Consider the following 17941-nt stretch of genomic DNA (forward strand, 5'->3'; position numbering starts at 1 on the left):
ATGTTTTTGGTTGCAAATTGTTCATCATGAATCTTAAAGACAATCTTTCAAAGTTTGCAGCTAAAGCTGATGAAGGCATATTTTTGGGATATTCGCATACTGCAGTTGCATATCGAGTGTTGAACAAACGAACTCACAAAGTTGAAGAAACTTTTAATCTTACCTTTGATGATTACTTTGTTAAACAAGTAGCAAGAAAGTTTTAACAAAAACCAATTATTGCTAAAACAAACAATCAAACTGGGATTGATAATTCAGTTGATTTTCATTTTGATCTCAGTTTTTGTGTTCCAAATAGGGAAATTGATGATGAAGTTCATGCTGATGATAATCAAACACCTGAATCATCAAAACATAATGATGAATCAACAATAACTTCAGATACTACTGAAAATAGCAAAAGTATGCCAGATGTTCATATGGAAGGAGAGCATACGTCTATTCCTCTAAATGTTGAGGGGGAGCATCCTTTCGAGGGGGGAAGAGTAGTATGAATCATGAAATTGAGAGGGAGCATGATGATACTGATGCAATTAATATTGATCAAAGTGATGAATTTCATGAATTAGATGATAATATTTCTGTGGCAGGTACTGAAAATTAAGAAATGTCCGAAGATGCACCATTGGAATTTGATCCTACATATCCACCACTTGAGAAATGGACAAAGAATCATCCAAATGAGAAAGTTATAGGAAATCCACAAGATGGAGTTTTAACAAGAGCTCAAATTCGTGCGAAGAATGAGGTATTAAATACGAATCAAGAATTTTGCATGTTTAATGTTTTTATTTCGAAAATAGAGCCAAAAATAGTTAAGATTGATATGGACCAATCAGATTGGGTTGTTGCTATGCAATCCGAACTTGCTGAATTCGAACGAAATAAGGTTTGGAGACTTGTTCCAAAACCTAATGATGTTTCGATTGTCGGCTTAAAATGGATTTTCAAAAATTAAACCGACAAAGAGGGCAATATTATTCGAAATAAAGCTAGGCTTGTAGTTAAAGGTTTTTCGCAACAAGAAGGTATTGACTATAAAGAAGCCTTTTCCCCTGTCGCAAGACTCGAGGCTGTTCGAATATTTTTAGCCTATGTTGCACATAAAGACTTTGATGTTTATCAAATGGATGTCTAATGTGCATTCTTGAATGGAGAGCTCGAAGAAAAAGTGTATGTTGAACAACCACCAGGTTTTGTTAATGAAGAATATCCTAATCATGTTTACATTTTAGATAAGGCTGTGTATGGGTTAAAACAAGCACCAAGAGCATGGTATGCAACTCTCATCAATTTCTGAAAACAATCAAAATTTAAACAAGGATCAGTTGATCCCACATTATTTCGTAAGAAAGTTGGTGATTATCTAATGCTTGTTCAAATTTATGTTGATGGTATTATTTTTGGCTCTACGGACCCAACTTTGTCTAGTGAATTTGAGAATTTGATGAAAAGTAAATTCAAAATGAGCATGATGGGTAAAATAAACAATTTTCTTGGGTTAAATATACGACAAAGCAAAGAAGGAATTTTCAACAACCAAGAAAAATACACAAAGAATTTGCTTGAAAAGTTTGGTATGACTAACAGCACGAAGCTACGTGTGTCAATGGCTGTAGGAACGAAGTTAAAACCTTCATTGGAATCACCTGATGTTGATCTTACTTTGTTTCGAAGCATGATTGGTTCTCTACTTTATTTAACTGCGAGTAGACCAGATATCATGTTTTCTGTGTGCAATTGTGCAAGGTATTAAGCAAATCCAAGAGAACCACATTTAACAGCTGTGAAGAATATTTTTCGTTATCTCAAAGGAATAGTTTCGTTGGGATTATGGTATCCTTTGATATCTAGATTTTTCATTCAAGGTTTTTCGGATTCAGACCTTGGTGGATGTACTCTCTACAAAAAAGTACAAGTGGAGGGTGTTAATTACTGGATGGAAAGTTGGTAAGTTGGGAGTGAAAGAAACAAACTTGTGTAGCAATTTCTACTGCTGAAGCTGAATACATTTATGTTGCTGCTTGCACTTCTCAAATCATTTGGATTCAAAGCCAATTGCGTGATTATGAAATTAATATGAAAAAGATTCCTTTGTATTGTGATTCACAAAGTGCTATTCGCATTTTTCATAATCAAGTACAACATTAAAAAATGAAACATATTGCTCTTCGTTATCATTTTATAAAAGATCATGTGGAAGATGGTAGTATTGAAGTTCATTTTGTAAAAACTACTAATCAACTTGCTGATATTTTCACTAAACCACTTGACGAAAAATCTTTTGTGGGAATTTTAGCAGGTTTGGGAATGTTAGATGCGAATTCAGTTCCAGTACCAAATACTCAAAATTAACGAAATGTTGATGGTGAAAGAGGTGTCGATTCAGAGGCCTGCTGATTGAACCATTCAGAGGTTACTATGCATTACGAGGCTTCGACACGCTTCGTTTTCGTATCTTGATACTAAAATTTTCACGTGCTTTGTTCTTTAATTTCTTTTCATTAGATTACAATTTGTTCATTAAAAAAAACTGAAAAAAAAAATCATAAATAATTTTTTTTATTTCTTTGTATTAATTTTCGAAAAATCTAAAATATCAAAAAGATTTTCTTTTGTTGCATGTTTTATTTTTTTTTGTTTGTTTTTTGTTCAAAAATGAAAATTTCAAAAAGATTTTTAGTTACTTTGTTTGTTTTTAGGTATTCAAGAACATCTTCAAGACAATTATTCAAATGGTCATGCTTGTGTTTCTATGGGAAGGTAATTCTCTTAAAACTTTATACTAGTTAGGATGTCCCTTCAAGCATATTGCTGCATGTCGACTCAAGCCTCAACTGACTCTATGTGTGTTATGAAAGCCTTAATGAAATATTTCATACGAAAGTTTCTTCCAAATTAGGCTTACATTCGTATTAGTCAAATGAGCTACCTTACTCTTCTCAAATGAGTTAAGAGTTATCTGTTTGGTCCATATATAACAGAGGTACATTTGAATCTTAACCAATCTTTTTCATCACAAAATTTTTAACACATTTCACAAACAAAGACACATGCTCAAGAGGTCATTGATCAAACCAATTGTGACTTAAACATGTCAAAAATATGTGTTAATGATCTTAAATCATGAGACCGTGATGCAAGTGAAACCCAAATATCCGAACTTAATAAGGAATTGACGGGGAACTGTGTTCCAGATTCTTAAGAAACACTTGTGTCTGTACCAAAGTTTCGTATACCCCAAATCACATTCTTTTGTATGAGTGGTTTTAACCAAATGTTTGAAACCCATGACATTTGTTACCCAATATAATCCAGATAAATAATTTTTCTTGAATGTGATTTCAGTGTGAGTATCAATTATTTTTCCTAGTCACTTTCACAAATTTGACAAAGAAACTTGTCACTGACTTTACTGGTCAAACAAGTAATTTCATTTACATTTACTCACCTTATGTTTAGGATGATATGTAACGAAATTCATAAGCCACCCATTGAAGCCTTGAAAAAGAAGCCCTTTGATAATTTTCTAAAAGCATTCGATTGTAATTCACGGGAAAATGCAAAAGTTGTTAGTTATCTCTCTTGATAATTAACGAAGCAACCTTTGCCTGGGGTTTAACTGCTTTCGTGTCAACATTTTTGACATCACAGATCTGAATTTTTTTTTTGTTTGCTTCTTATCCTCTTCCTTTGAATCATCGCACTCACGAAGACCTTGAGGCTCTAAGTAATACCAACTTAGGCTGATGATTTCACAAGACTGGCAAATGACTTCGTTTCGAATACCAAAAACGAATGAGCCCAACCTCAAATACGAAACGTTTGATCTTATCCACAAACGGTTCAAATTATTTTTGGTTACTTGTAAAAGGAAAATCTTCTTTCCTTTTGAAATCACATGTTCAAGAACTCAAAGAAGATCAAAAAGCCCTATTTTTTCCAGAAAGCTTTCAATCAACTTGCAAATGGCTGCTGTTCAGAATTCTACTACTGAAGAAATTGCATCCCAACATCTGATGAAGATTCAAAGCAACAACTATCCGGTTGAATCAAATGTCTCGTTGTATCCAGATGATCTCAAGATGTTGATCGTTGTATTGAAAAGATCAGTTCTAGCCACCGTAATGTTCAAATCCTTCGTTGTGCCATTAACTTGGTTGTCTATGGCGGCATCTACTGCTTCATTCAACAAAGGAACATATATTCTCACTTTCAACATAGTGAATGAAAAATGAATTCGTCTTACCAAGAAGATGTTCTCTCAGTTCTTGGAGTTACCCAATTCACCACCCTTTTTCAAACTGTATTATGCATATGTTCAATGAGATGGGTCATCAGCCACCACTCGAAAAGATAAGTGACTTCAAAAGGTATGGACTTCCCTGTATATGGAATTTCTTATTTGGCATTTTCTACGGTGCTTAACGGGAAAAAAAGTGGGTCTTGAAAAGGGAAGATAAGAAGTTTATGTTATGGTCATGGGTTTGTATTACGAATTGAGTGTGAATTATGCCACTCAGTTGTGGAAAGAATTTACGAAAAGTTTGGAAAGCACAAGTGTAGCTAAGGGAATTTCTTGTGCTACATACTGGAGCCTGATTTTGGAGAAGGTGTATGAGAAAGAAGGAATTCAAGTTCCTCAGGGAGAAGAAATTGCTGAATTTACGAAGTATCAATTTCCAAAGAATATTAAAGATGATGAGCACATTTTTACAAGTATTGCATGAATTCCAGATGTAATGTTAAAGAATGTGAATTCTACGCACAAGATTCTTGTTAAGTATTTGCAGACGGTAAACCCTAATGACAAAACTGGGGAGTTACTTGAAATCGAAACTGGTTCTTCCAAGCCATCCAAGAAAATGAAGTCTGATGAGGATCATGGGAAAACTGCAAAGTCGAAATCCTCACCCAAGAACGTTGAAGGTGGTGATACAAAGAATGTTGAGGGTGATGATCAGCCTTCGAAAGAAGTTGTTCCATCAAAATCTGGAATTCTTAAACAAATTCATACGAAATCCTCTAAACGAAATTCATTTGATGATTCTCCGATGGTTCATAAGACTCAGCTTACCAGCAAAGGAGTAGTAGTTCGTGAAATCCCTACTCCTGTTGCACCGTTATCCAAGAAGAGGCGTGCTCATGATGTTGCGAAGTGCATCACAGAAAAAAGGTACAAACGAAAGCTTATCATCTGAGATGATTCTTCTAACAAGGAAGTTATTCCTGATACTCCTGTTGCTTCGACGTCTCTTATGGTAACTTCTTTACCTATCATTTATTCAGTTTCGCATGTTTCAAATATTTCTCATACTTCAACCATTCGACTCGAAATAGTGATTACCAAATCAGTTACCGAGGAGGTTCCTATTTCTAACATCACTACTAATGTATCTGATACTGGAGCAAATGTTACAATGAGTGTCGACATTTCACAGCCAGTTGTTCTTTCTTCTTCACTACCACCTATCATTTCCATTCCATTTGTTTCTTTACCACCACCACTATCAACTTCTACTTCATCTCCATTGTTTGCAACTATACTTCAACAACCAATTACTACTCATTTTCCATCACAATCCACTTACACACCCAAACCTAATTCTGATGATGAAACCAATGGAGGAGGTTTTGGAGGCACTTTCGAAGACTTGCAATTTGGTTCGGAAGGGGAGGAAATTCTTAATCAAAAGTTAATGTCAGGAAAACAGTTTAAAATCTTGAATAGGAAGTTAAACTCACTTCTTCAGTCCCAACCTGATTCTGGAGCAAAGCATTCGGTTTCGGGTCTTAAAGTCAAGTTAATGATCAAGGCAGCTGAACGAAGACTTCATGAAAAGATAGATCTGTCTGATCAAAATAGTGAGCTTCATATCAAGACTCAGGCAGGAAATTTTAAAGGGGCCTTAAAAGATTTGAAGGCTGTTGCGAAGGAACGTCATATTCTCTTCGTACAAGATGTCAAAAAGGTTCGAGAAGATGTTAACCTGAAATTGGAAGAATTGAAGAAGGAAGTATCTCAGGAAATCGAGAATATGAATTCTCAGTACAATTCAATTAAAGAAAAGGTTGATATAATTGTTGGGGCAGTTATAAATTTTGTCAAAACATTTCAAGACACAATGCCGAAATTCGAAACGAAAGCAACTGAAGACACCAATCAGCTTGCTAAATTGCAGGCTCTTCTTGAGGAGCTCAAAGCTGTTGTTTCGAAGCCTATTCCAACTTTGTTTTTAACTCCTGAGTTCCTTACTCAAAAGTTGAACTTACTTGATCAAGTTATTCAGAAGACAGTTGCTCGTATTTCCAAATTTTCTCAAATGTTGCCACAAAATGCCCCACCTGTTGTTACAGGGGTGCAAGGGGGAGAATCGAAGGTGAGAAAAGGAGATTCGAAAGTTGTTGGAAAAGTGTTTTCTACACAAATTCCAGTTACAATTCCGATGAAATTTGATACTATCTCTACAACTGTTGTTACTACAAAACCGATTACAAAAGGGATTGTGATTGGCTCAAATAAAGAAGGGGGTAGTTCAAGTTAAGTATAACCAAATCAAGATTCAAAAGACAAAGGAAAGGGTGTGCTAGTCGAAAAGACTAAAGAAGAAAAGAAAGCAGAGGTGGAGGCTGAAATCGAACGTCAAAGGCATATACAAAGTATTCTGAGATTGAGAGAAAGTGATCCACCTGGTATGGAAAAAGGTGATCCCAAAAAGTTGTATTCATATGAATCAATCAAATCAAGAGTTGCATTCAATCACATGTATGCTTTCGAAAAGAAGCCAAGGAAAAGCTATTCGATTGCTAACACTGATTTTTGTCAGTTGGACTTTCCGATAAACGAAATGATGTTTATCATAGCTCAATACAAGGTTAGTGAGAAATTCGAAAACCCAGATGATTATACACACATGAAAATTCGTTTTCATGTTGTACTTGGACAAGAGAAAGATGAAGTGTGGTCTCTGATCAAGATCAAGAAAGTTGTTGCTATCAAGAAAGATGTCTTGTTTGAAAACATGATACAAAATTTCAGGTATCATGTAGTTCGTGCAAACAATCAAGTTGATGATTTCTGTGTTGCCGACTTTCCTCTAATGAACTTGAATGATCTTATACAAGTTGCATTACTTTTAAAAGAAATGGACGCATCACAACTCAAGGGTACTGACAAAGAAGTATTCAGACTAGGTCTTGCTCACATAAAAATCTTCATTGACAATTATTATGATTGTCTTGCCCTGAATGACGAAGAGTTAGCTTTGAGTATGGATTGGAAAGTATCTGTTGCAATGGGACTTTCGAAGACACAGGCTGAGTTGAAAAAGTATGCTGATGGAGAAATTTGTTTAAAACCATTTGGTTTGGTTTTTGCTGGGAAAGACACTAAAGGAAAAGCTAAAAGATTTCTCTTTCAAGTTGCTGAGATCAAAAGATATACAACGTCACAATATACAAACTTTATTGTTCGTATGAACAACTGCAAGAAAAATAATGATGGTGATAAGAAGGAGTTAAAGAAGGTTTTAACATGGTATACCGAGATACAAACGATGATGCACTTAGCTGCTCAGATTCTCACGAATTGAGTAGTTCTACTCGTTTACAAAGGGGGAGATTGAAAGGGTCAAAGTCTTGTAAAGAGTCGAATAGTGTTTAGTCTATTTTCGTATGTAATGTAATTACTAATTCAATTTTGTACGAAATGTAATAGTATCAGACTTAGTATTTTTTGTACTCTCTTGTTCCCTATAAATAGGGACTAAGCTTTAGTTTAGACTAAGGAGTTTTACACTAAATTTCGGAGTCTATTTTTGTAACTAAGCTTACTGAGAGTAATAAAAACTTCAAAGACTTATTTACTTTCTGAGTTCATCATATTGATCATTCTTGTTCTTAATCAATTTCTCGAGTACAATTCATCTACAAATTTTTCGATTTCTACATGTAAATAGTAACAATTTTCACTTAATATCTTTGTATTAATCGCGTATAGAAGTCTACATGGTGTAATTTTGCTGTTTAGAATGGTTATTTTGAGGTAATATTAAGATTACAGTTCCAATTTTGGACAAAATTGGACTTGATTTTCGTGTTTAGACTCTACATTTTACTTAAAATTACTCGATATTAGGCCCTTAACAAACCCTTGATTTGATTGGAGTTGATTATGGTCTGAAATTTTTTCGATTTTGCCCAGTTACTCGACCAGTACGTCGACCACGTTAACTCGCCGTGGTCCTCATCATGGTTAGTAAAAATGACCATAATATGTTTTCTTTGATTACTAAACTTGCAACTTGTTGTTTGTTGTTGTTTTTCATTTCTTTTGCAAATAATGGCTATCCGAGGTAGACGAAACCAACCCGGGGGTCGTCCCGAGTTCCCATGGTACACTTTTCCAAGAGTAGTGGGTCCAAAAGTGTTAGCACAATGGAATGGGAAGCTTTCATGGATGAAAGAACGCAAAGTGCATGTCCCAGCTGAAGTCAATTGGGCATGGAAGGATCAAGTTAGTTTGTTGGAAGCTATTGAACTATTTTGGTTCAATCCTTTGATGGGGTTCAAGGGAGGTTTTTTGTATGGCAAGGAGGAGGTTGTTTCAAAGTCAAGAAGTGATCTAAAAGGAATTGATGGTTGAGTTCTTGGTAACTGCTGCATTCCGGAGGCAAATTGGAATCCATGAGCCCAAGAACATCACATTTTGTCTAGGGGGAGAGTGGTGCGAACTAAGCTTGGTCAAGTTTTCAATGAGGATGGAACTTTATATATCGTCCGAGGTTCATACCGAATATATACTGAGTTCATCATTGGTTGTATCCGGACCACCCAAAGTTTCAGGGATGACACTTATTGGCCAAATATATCCAATGATATATACAATTCTGGGACCGCACAAGAAAGTGAGATCTAGTAACCTTTACATCGCCTCCTTCACAAATTGATCACCAACCCCATAAACCAGAGGCAGGAGGGGGATAAAGTCCCAGCATCGGGTGTGTTCTTTATATGGGTCCTCATCACCCCAATCATTTGTATTGACATTTTATATCTAGTGGTGGAATTTTTGGCCATTCGGGCGAGCAGGGACCGACGTGAGTCCCCTCTTTATGGTGGGATGTTAATCACACATTTGGCATGGTCCTTTGGAATCCTTGAAAAACATGAAGCCTCTTTCTTAGCAATCGAGCCAAGAAAATCTTTCTCTCATATTTTATACAAACATGACCGTATTGTCATTGACAACAGGTATGGTAATTTCTTCATTCCCGATGATACACCGAGAAACCAATCCGGAGGAGGGTTAGACAAAGAGGTGGTGATGCAGGTGATGATGAACCACCCGAAATTCCGACCGAGGACGAGCTTCCTATGGACTCGTATAATGTTGCTCAAAGGAGGTATCAAGACAACTTGGGTAGGGGTATTAATTACATGAACATGCATTTGGATCTCCTTATGCAACATATGAACCTTCAGAAATCCAGTTCTTATCCGGTTAAATACCCATACATTCCAAGTTGGGACGAGTTGTAACGTGAGCAGCAAGAAAAAGTGGAGGAGGAGCGAATGAGGATGATGGGGAGTGATTGATTTTTATCCTTATAACATCCATAAAATTCATAAAAAAAAAAAATTAAACTTTTTCAAACACCCAAAAAACACCATTTATTACAAATTGTTTTCTAAATAGTATAACATCAGAGAATCCCAGAAATCATGTCATAAAATGTGAGTAGGTGCACGATCAAATCTTTGCTTTTCCGCAATCATCATAGGTACCTGAACTAAAATCCAAAACTATAAGCCCAAAGCTTAGTGAGTGTCTCCTAAAATACTAGTATCATATGTGGGGTCCGTTAGGTGTTGCGTCTTGGGCTCGTTCTTAAGTCCAATTTTGTATCCGGATTGGGCATGTCCATCCGTGAGTTATGTTCTAGGGTTTAGTATATATAGATGCTTGTATGCATCTTAGTACGTAAGATTTGAAGTCAATTATTTCATAGATATTATTTTATCGTTTGTAACCCTAGTAGCCTCTACAGCGGAAGTTCTTTGTCGAGCTCTGCTGAGGATTGAATCTATTGAATCATTCCACATACTTTGATTCACTCTTGTGCTTGATATTTCTGTTTTACATTTTCGTGATTAACCTGTTTAAAGATCTAAACGATCAAAGAGTTATTCAACTCATCAATTGGTATCAGAGCAGGACACTGTGTAATTCATACACATCTCTTTTGTCATAGAAGTGATTAGGGTTTATTCCACATTCATTGATATTTATTGAGTTGTCACTCATAATTGACGTATCTCATTAATTATTCATCTTGCCCTAATATTACGTGTTACAAAGTCTGATCTTATAACAGGTTACACGATCAAGCATGGACGTTTCTCAATCCAATCCCATCAACATCTCTAACAACATCAGTTCAACCACCAAGATTCCAATTCTCTATACTCAAGACTATGAAGTATGGGCGCACCACTTTGAAGATTACGTTACTGGATCTGAAGATAATGGGTATCTGATATGGGAATCTATCACTTCTGGTCCTTTCGCTCATTCAAGGACGTCCAGGATCATTAAAACTCAAAAGGAGTATAATGATCTATCAAAAGATGTGAAAGACGTCACTCAGGATGAAAAGGAGAAGTTCCAATGCAACATTAAGGCATTGAGACTAATTCGATTTGCTCTTCAGTCTGACACATTTTGATTAGTCAGTTCTTGCAGTACAGCAAAAGAGATCTGGGATCGACTGCGAGAGCTGTACTCCACAGATGAAGATCTAGAGCATTCGATTCAGACCCTACTTCTCTCTGAATTTGGAGTATTCAAGCAGATGCCGGATGAGGCTGTTACACAAACATTTGATCGGTTCAATCATCTTCTCAACAAGATGATCAAGCATGACATTGAAAGAAAGCTTATATGTCCAATGGTAAGAGTGCAGCAGAAGACGAAGAGGATTTAAATCTGGGAGATCACGATTTGATAGCTGAAGACTATGCTATGATGGTGTCAAATCCCAGAAGGTTCATTAAGAAAAAGTTCCATACCAAAAAAAATCGAAAATGGCAGGGAAGCTAAAGCTCTGAAAAAGTGAAAGAGGAGCCGAAGGTTAAAGAATCGAAGAAGGAAGCGAAGGGTGAAGCTGACTCTGGTGTCAGTTGCTTTTACTGTGGTGGGAAAAATCACTATGCAAAAGATTGCGTGTTGAAGAAGATGGCAGAGAAAGATGAAGAGAAGGATGAAGAACCAAGTCTCCTAAAAAGACTGGATGAGATTAAGAGGAAGAAAGCTGCTACTAATCCCTCTATGAATGCTCTTATTGTGCAGGGTTCGGTAGATGATGATGAGTTTGGTGGCGTGCAGGTGTGGTCGACTGACTCAGAAGATGATGAAGTGAGAAAGCCTTCTCATGGAAAGTCTTATGTAGCAAAGAGTGGTGAAGCTGATGGAAGATGTCTGATGGTGACAAATGTATCTCAGATGAGGGGATACAACACTGACGGTGGAAACGAAGAGGCTAAGGAGCGAGAGGACTTGTTCTTTACAGCGAAACCTCTCAGTGTGCAGATCAGTGAGCTGGATGAACTGATCAAGAAGGTACAATCTATTTTTATTTCATTTAAAATTCCACAAAAATCATATGAAAAGGAATTAAATAACTTGAATTCAAGAATTTCGAATCTAGATAGTTGTTTAACTCAAACACGGGTCTCGAATTCTAATCTAACTGACCAAATAAGCAGGGTGTCATCCAAGAGTGAGGAGCGAAGGATTTGGATAGAGCAAAAAGAGTTGGAGCTGGTTAAGTCTAGGGATGAGAACATTTATTTGCAAAGAGACAATCTCAAATTATTAAAACAGAGGAATGTTTTTTGTTTAATTGCCAAAAGGCTTTATGCTAACATTACTCAGGTGCATTTAAATTGTGAAATAGGATAGAAGATACATCGCATGATTTTACCCTTCCTTGAGTTTATGGAGGATGAAATTGATGTCGAAGCATACAACTGTGAAAGTGTTGTATCTTCTGATGACGTCAATCCCACTTATATGTATGGTCTGGACAAAATTGAATCTTTTATAAAGTCCAAAGACCATAAGGACATGCTTAAAAATCTTTTGGATGAAAATGATAAGTTGAAACTCAGGGCCGAAACCGTACAAAAATTTGACTCATTGAGTACCAAATTGAGTTCAGAAAATAAAATTAATGTTGAAAATGCATCTGAACTTAATGAGGACGATGACATGAGTGAAATTTCTATAGAGGATGTTGTTGACTGTTCCGAGTTCATTAGGAGTGAACCTGAAAACCACAAAAATTTGATTTCTGAAAATTCTGTGGAATTCGCTCGTTTGTCTAAAACTAAGTCCCCAATCCTTAAAGAAAACGTTGTTCTATTTCAAAAGGTCAGAACAACTCCCAATGAGGTTTATAAGGTCATGGGAGTAACCGAACATCAGACAGCCGAACTCACTGCCATGGTGAATGAAGATAATGTAGATGGTTGTGATGAGTTTTTCTGGTTTGCACCCATAGACAACGTAGATGAAACAGTCGGTTTGTCGGAGCGAACATCATGGAAGGCCAAAGGAAGATATGTGCCCGAACCTCTGAATAAGCCTACCAATTTTGATGTACCAAGTTCCAGTGGCACAAAAGAGATTCCAGCGGAAGAAGTAACCTCTACTAGCGAAACCTCTTCCATGAAAAGTGAACCTGTTGCTAAGAAGCCGAAACAAAAGGCAAATATCCACAGACAACCAAAACAGGTGAAAAATCAAAAGCAGCAAAGAAACTTGAGATACAAGAAAAATCTCTAAGAGCGAAAGCAGTTTTGGCGCTCTCAAAATCCTCACTACACTCTTTGACAAACATTCTAAGTCAAAAGGAGAAGAAAATAGGAGTAAAAGGAACTTCAAATCACCGATTCAAAAGAACCGGGGGAAGACTTTCGGGCCACAGGAAGAACAAAACCGAAAGGATAGGTTCGGTCCGGAAAGCAACAACAACCTAAGAGCTGGTTTTGGTCCACCAAATGACAACAGGCAAAGACCATATTTTAGCCCATCAAGCTTTTACAATAAAAGACCCAGTTTCGGGCCACCAACCTACAACACCCGAAAATCCAGTTTCGGTTCATCATCAATCAGCAACCGAAAGTCCAGGTTCGGTCCCTCAAATGAGCTCAACCGAAAGGGTTACTTCGAACCTCAAGACAGGAAAAATTCTCATTCTAATCTCTTTTCTTATAATTCTTCTCGTTCTCAATCTTCTTCTAAGCCGAATTCTAGTCCTACACCAAATTCAAAATCATCAAAGGATTTGAAAGGAAAAAGGGAAATTTCCTCAGCTAATGAAGACCGAAAGCAGGCTAAAGTCCAAACACCAGAACCTAAATCCAAAACACCTGCATCTAATTCTAATAAAATCAAAGTGTTTACTATTAAAAGAAAAGATGAAACAAACTTAATAAATTGAACATATCTCGTTGATGTTTCTCTTACTATTCCTATTTCTGTAAAAGGCTCACGTGAACCCAAGAAACTTTGGGTTCCTAAATCTGCTTAATTTTTGCAGGTTATAAGTGACGAGAAGTTTGACGAAGAATGGTACATAGACAGTGGCTGCTCGCGTCACATGATAGGAAGGAAGGAAGAGCTAAGGGAGTTTCGGTCTCTTCAAAATGGTGGCAATGTCAAGTTCGGTAACAACTCTTATGGAACGATAAAGGGTTATGGGATGATAACAAATGGAGATTTTACAATCAGAAAGGTGGCGTATGTAGAGGGGTTGCAGCATAATCTCATCAGTGTGTCTCAACTAGTGGGAGGAACCGGTCTCAAAGTCTCGTTCGATGACGAAGGTTCAGAAATTATAGAGAAGAAATCCAACAAAGTCATTCTCAAATCAGATTGAAAAGGTGAAACGTTTCCTCTAAATCTCAGACCAATCAAAGGGAATCCAGCAATTTTTCTTTTATCCAAAGCTCACTCAGATGAAAGTTGGTTGTGGCACCGAAGGCTCTCACATCTCAACTTCAAACACATTAACAAGCTTGTCACCGGCGGTCATGTTCGGGGTCTTCCATTGCTTAAGTTCAATCGAGAACACTTATGTGCTGCATGTGAAATGAGAAAACAAAGTCGTCAAAGTCATCCAACCATCATAAACACCAAAGTTGTTAAGCCACTTGAGTTGCTTCACATCGACTTATGTGGTCCATCATCAATCGAGAGCATTGGCGGTAACAAGTACATTCTTGTTATTGTTGATGACTTCTCACGTTTTACTTGGGTGTTCTTTCTAAAGCACAAATCTGAGGCGACTCCCAAACTGAAGATCTTTATCAAGCAGGTCAAAGTGCAACTGAGGAAAGTCGTTCGAAACATTAGGAGCGACAATGGACTGGAACTCAAGAACAAAGAATTCGAAGACTTCTTGGCAGAAAAAGGGACCAGTCACAACTTCTCAGCACCTTATACACCTCAACAGAATGGTATTGTCGAAAGGCGAAACCGATCCCTGTGTGAGGCGGCACGAACCATGCTAAGTTTTGCTTCCCTTCCTATATATTTATGGGCTGATGCCATTGCTGCGGTGTGTTTTACTCAGAACAGATCTTATCTCAACAAGCGTTTCTCTCTCACTCCTTATGAGATAATCAACAACAAGAAGCTGAATCTCAAGTTCTTTCACGTGTTCGGTTCCAGGTGCTTCATCTTCAACTCCAAAGAACATAACAACACGTTTGATCTCAAAGCTGATGAAGGTATCTTTCTAAGATATTCTCTTACTTCAAAGGCTTACAGGGTTTTGAATAAGCATTCAAAAATAATTGAAGAAACCTATTATGTGACGTTCGATGACAATTACGTCATAAACTTGAAGTCCACTGAAGAAGCAATAGGAGAGATTTTCTCTCAAACAGGTCAAGTCACAACCTCTATCGCCAATCTCTTTGACCAGTTCATGGATCTATTTGATGAACCTGAGAAAGCAGCTCACTCTGAAGCCACGGCAGCAGACAACAAGATTGATCACCTTAAGAAGATCGTAGAAGATGCAGCCAAACGAATGGGAGTGGAAGAACCAGTTCGAAAAGAACCTCCCCAGAGCGGTACTTCGGTCGAGGGGGAGAATCTATCCTCTTCAAATGAGCAGGACTCTCATATTCATGGGGAGAATCCAATTTTTGACACATCCGAAAGTCCTGTTGCACCTGAAAGCCCCTCTGCACCCGAAAGTCCAGTAACAACCGAAAGTCTGGATCAACCCGAAAGCCCTGTTGAAGAAAGATTTCTCGGCTCATCATCTGTCAAGAGGGAGAATTCTGATATGTTCTATGATGATGATATTCAATCAGAGTTGGAAGAAATGGTCAATGCTAAATTGGATTCATCCTATGATCCAAACTATCCTCCTCTCACCAAATGGACCACAGATCATCCTGTATCTCAAATAGTAGGTGATGTATCTGAAAAAGTTCTAACCCGATCTCAAGTGAAGGCAAAGCAAACTTCCTTATTCTCCAAAGTAGAGTTCTGCATGTTTAATTCTTTTGTGTCCAAAATTGAGCCGCAGACCATCAATATTGCCATTGATCATTCTGATTGGGTTCAGGCAATGCAAGATGAACTCAATGAGTTTGAAAGAAATAAAGTCTGGAGACTCATTCCAACACCAAAAGATGCCTCGGTTTTCGGTCTCAAGTGGGTGTTCAGGAACAAAATGGACAAGGAGGGGAATGTAATCCGGAATAAGGCTCAGCTAGTGGTGAAAGGTTACTGCCAGGAAGAAGGAATTGATTACGAAGATACATTCGCTCCGGTAGCAAGGCTGGAATCCGTTCGAATATTTCTCGCCTATGCAACACACAAGAATTTCGAAGTCTACCAGATGGATATGAAGTGCGCTTTTCTGAATGGGGAACTTGAAAAAACTGTGTACGTGGAGCAACCTCCTAGCTTCATGAATGAAAAGCATCCAGATCACTGCTACATCTTGGATAAAGTTGTTTATGGTCTGAAACAAGCACCTAGGGCATGGTATGAAACACTTACTAAGTTTTCAAAGATATCTAAATTCAAACAAGGTTCGGTTGACCCAACCTTCTTTCATAAAAAGGAAGGTAACCACCTAATGATCGTTCAAATCTATGTCGATGATATCATCTTTCGCTCAACGAATCCCAGCCTAACAGCTGAATTTAGAAAGCTGATGGAGACAAAATTTGAAATGAGCTCAATGGGTTCGATTAACTTTTTCCTTGGTTTAAATATTAGACAGGGACCCGAAGGCATCTTTATTAACCATGAAGCATATACCAAGACTCTTCTTGCCAAGTTTGGCATGGTGGGAGATTCAAAGGTCAATGTCCCTATGGCATTCGGTACCAAGCTCACACCATCTTTGGAAAAACCGGCAGTCGACATAACACTTTATCGCCAAATGATTGGTTCTCTGATGTACCTCACAGCTAGCAGGCCTGATATAATGTTTTTAGTTTGCTATTGTGCCAGGTTTTAAGCAAATTCGCGTGAACCATACATGTTAGCAGTGAAGAACATATTTCGGTACCTGAAGCGAGCGACCTCTTTTGGTCTATGGTATCCCTGAAACTCGGGTTTGTTTGTTCAAGCCTACTCAGATGCAGACCTTGGAGGATGTGGTCTAGATCGGAAAAGCACTACAGGAGGCTGTCAATTCCTCGATGGGAAGTTGGTGAGCTGGAAATCTAAGAAACAAACGTGTGTTTCTCTGTCTACAGCCGAAGCAGAGTACATTGCAGCCGCCTCATGCATATCTCAAGTGATTGGGATCCAAAGCCAACTCCGGGACTATAGACTCAGTATGAAAAAAATCCCACTATATTGTGACTCTGAAAGTACAATTAGGATCTGTCATAACCCAGTGCAACATTCCAAGACGAAGCATATAGCACTGAGGTATCATTTTATTAAGGATCATGTTGAAGAAGGAAATGTCGAGATTCACTTTGTTCAAACCACTGATCAACTGGCTGACATCTTCACCAAAGCCCTTCCTGAAGCTAGTTTTAATAAAATTCTACAAGGCCTAGGTATGATGGAATCGGAGTCAGTACCAAAAATACATTCTCATAACTAAAAGTTGGAAGCGAAATGAACCGAACGCTCGGTCTATTTTGGGCGCGGTTCACATGGGAACCGAAATGTACCGAACGCTCGGTCTATTTCGGGTTCGGTCCCATTGCACTTTTTTCGCTTATCTATCCAAGGTGATATTTTTGGTTGTACCTTTTTGTACATTAGTTTTTCCAAAAATTCCAAAACCAATTTTTTTTTGAACCGAAATGAACCGAGCATTCGATCTATTTCGGGTTCGGTTCCAAAAATTTTTTTGTTTGGTTTCTTTTGTTTTTGTTTTTCTATTTACAAAATTATCAAAAACTCCAAAAATATTTTCATTTTCTTTTTGTCTCTTCTTTTGTTCATATTAACAGTTTACATATTAACGACGGGGCAGGTATCATTCTCACACTTTCTACTACTTAAGTGTCCCTAGAAGCATGTTGTTGCATGTTGTCCAAAGCCTCAACTGATTCTGAATAAAGCCTTACTGACTTGGTATATACAAACCTTGTCTTCCCAATAAGGCTGATACATTTATTTTAATCATGAGCTACCATACTCTTTTCTCATATGAGTTATGAGTTTTCTGCTTTGTCACTATAATTTTTAGCAGAGGTACTTTGGTTTTCTTACACCATCTCAAATATTTTTCTCCATCATATTCGCTTCATACAAGTAACCCTTGAGACTCTCAGAAATTACCACTGAGGTTTATGGTTACACAATCTCTGTGTTTGTGATCTTAGCTTCATGTCGCTATGTGCTAAGTGAAACCCACAATTCAATACCTACTATGCATTGAGA

The sequence above is a fragment of the Lactuca sativa genome, chromosome 7 (genome assembly GCF_002870075.4).
Source record: "Lactuca sativa cultivar Salinas chromosome 7, Lsat_Salinas_v11, whole genome shotgun sequence".
Lineage (NCBI taxonomy): Eukaryota > Viridiplantae > Streptophyta > Magnoliopsida > Asterales > Asteraceae > Lactuca > Lactuca sativa.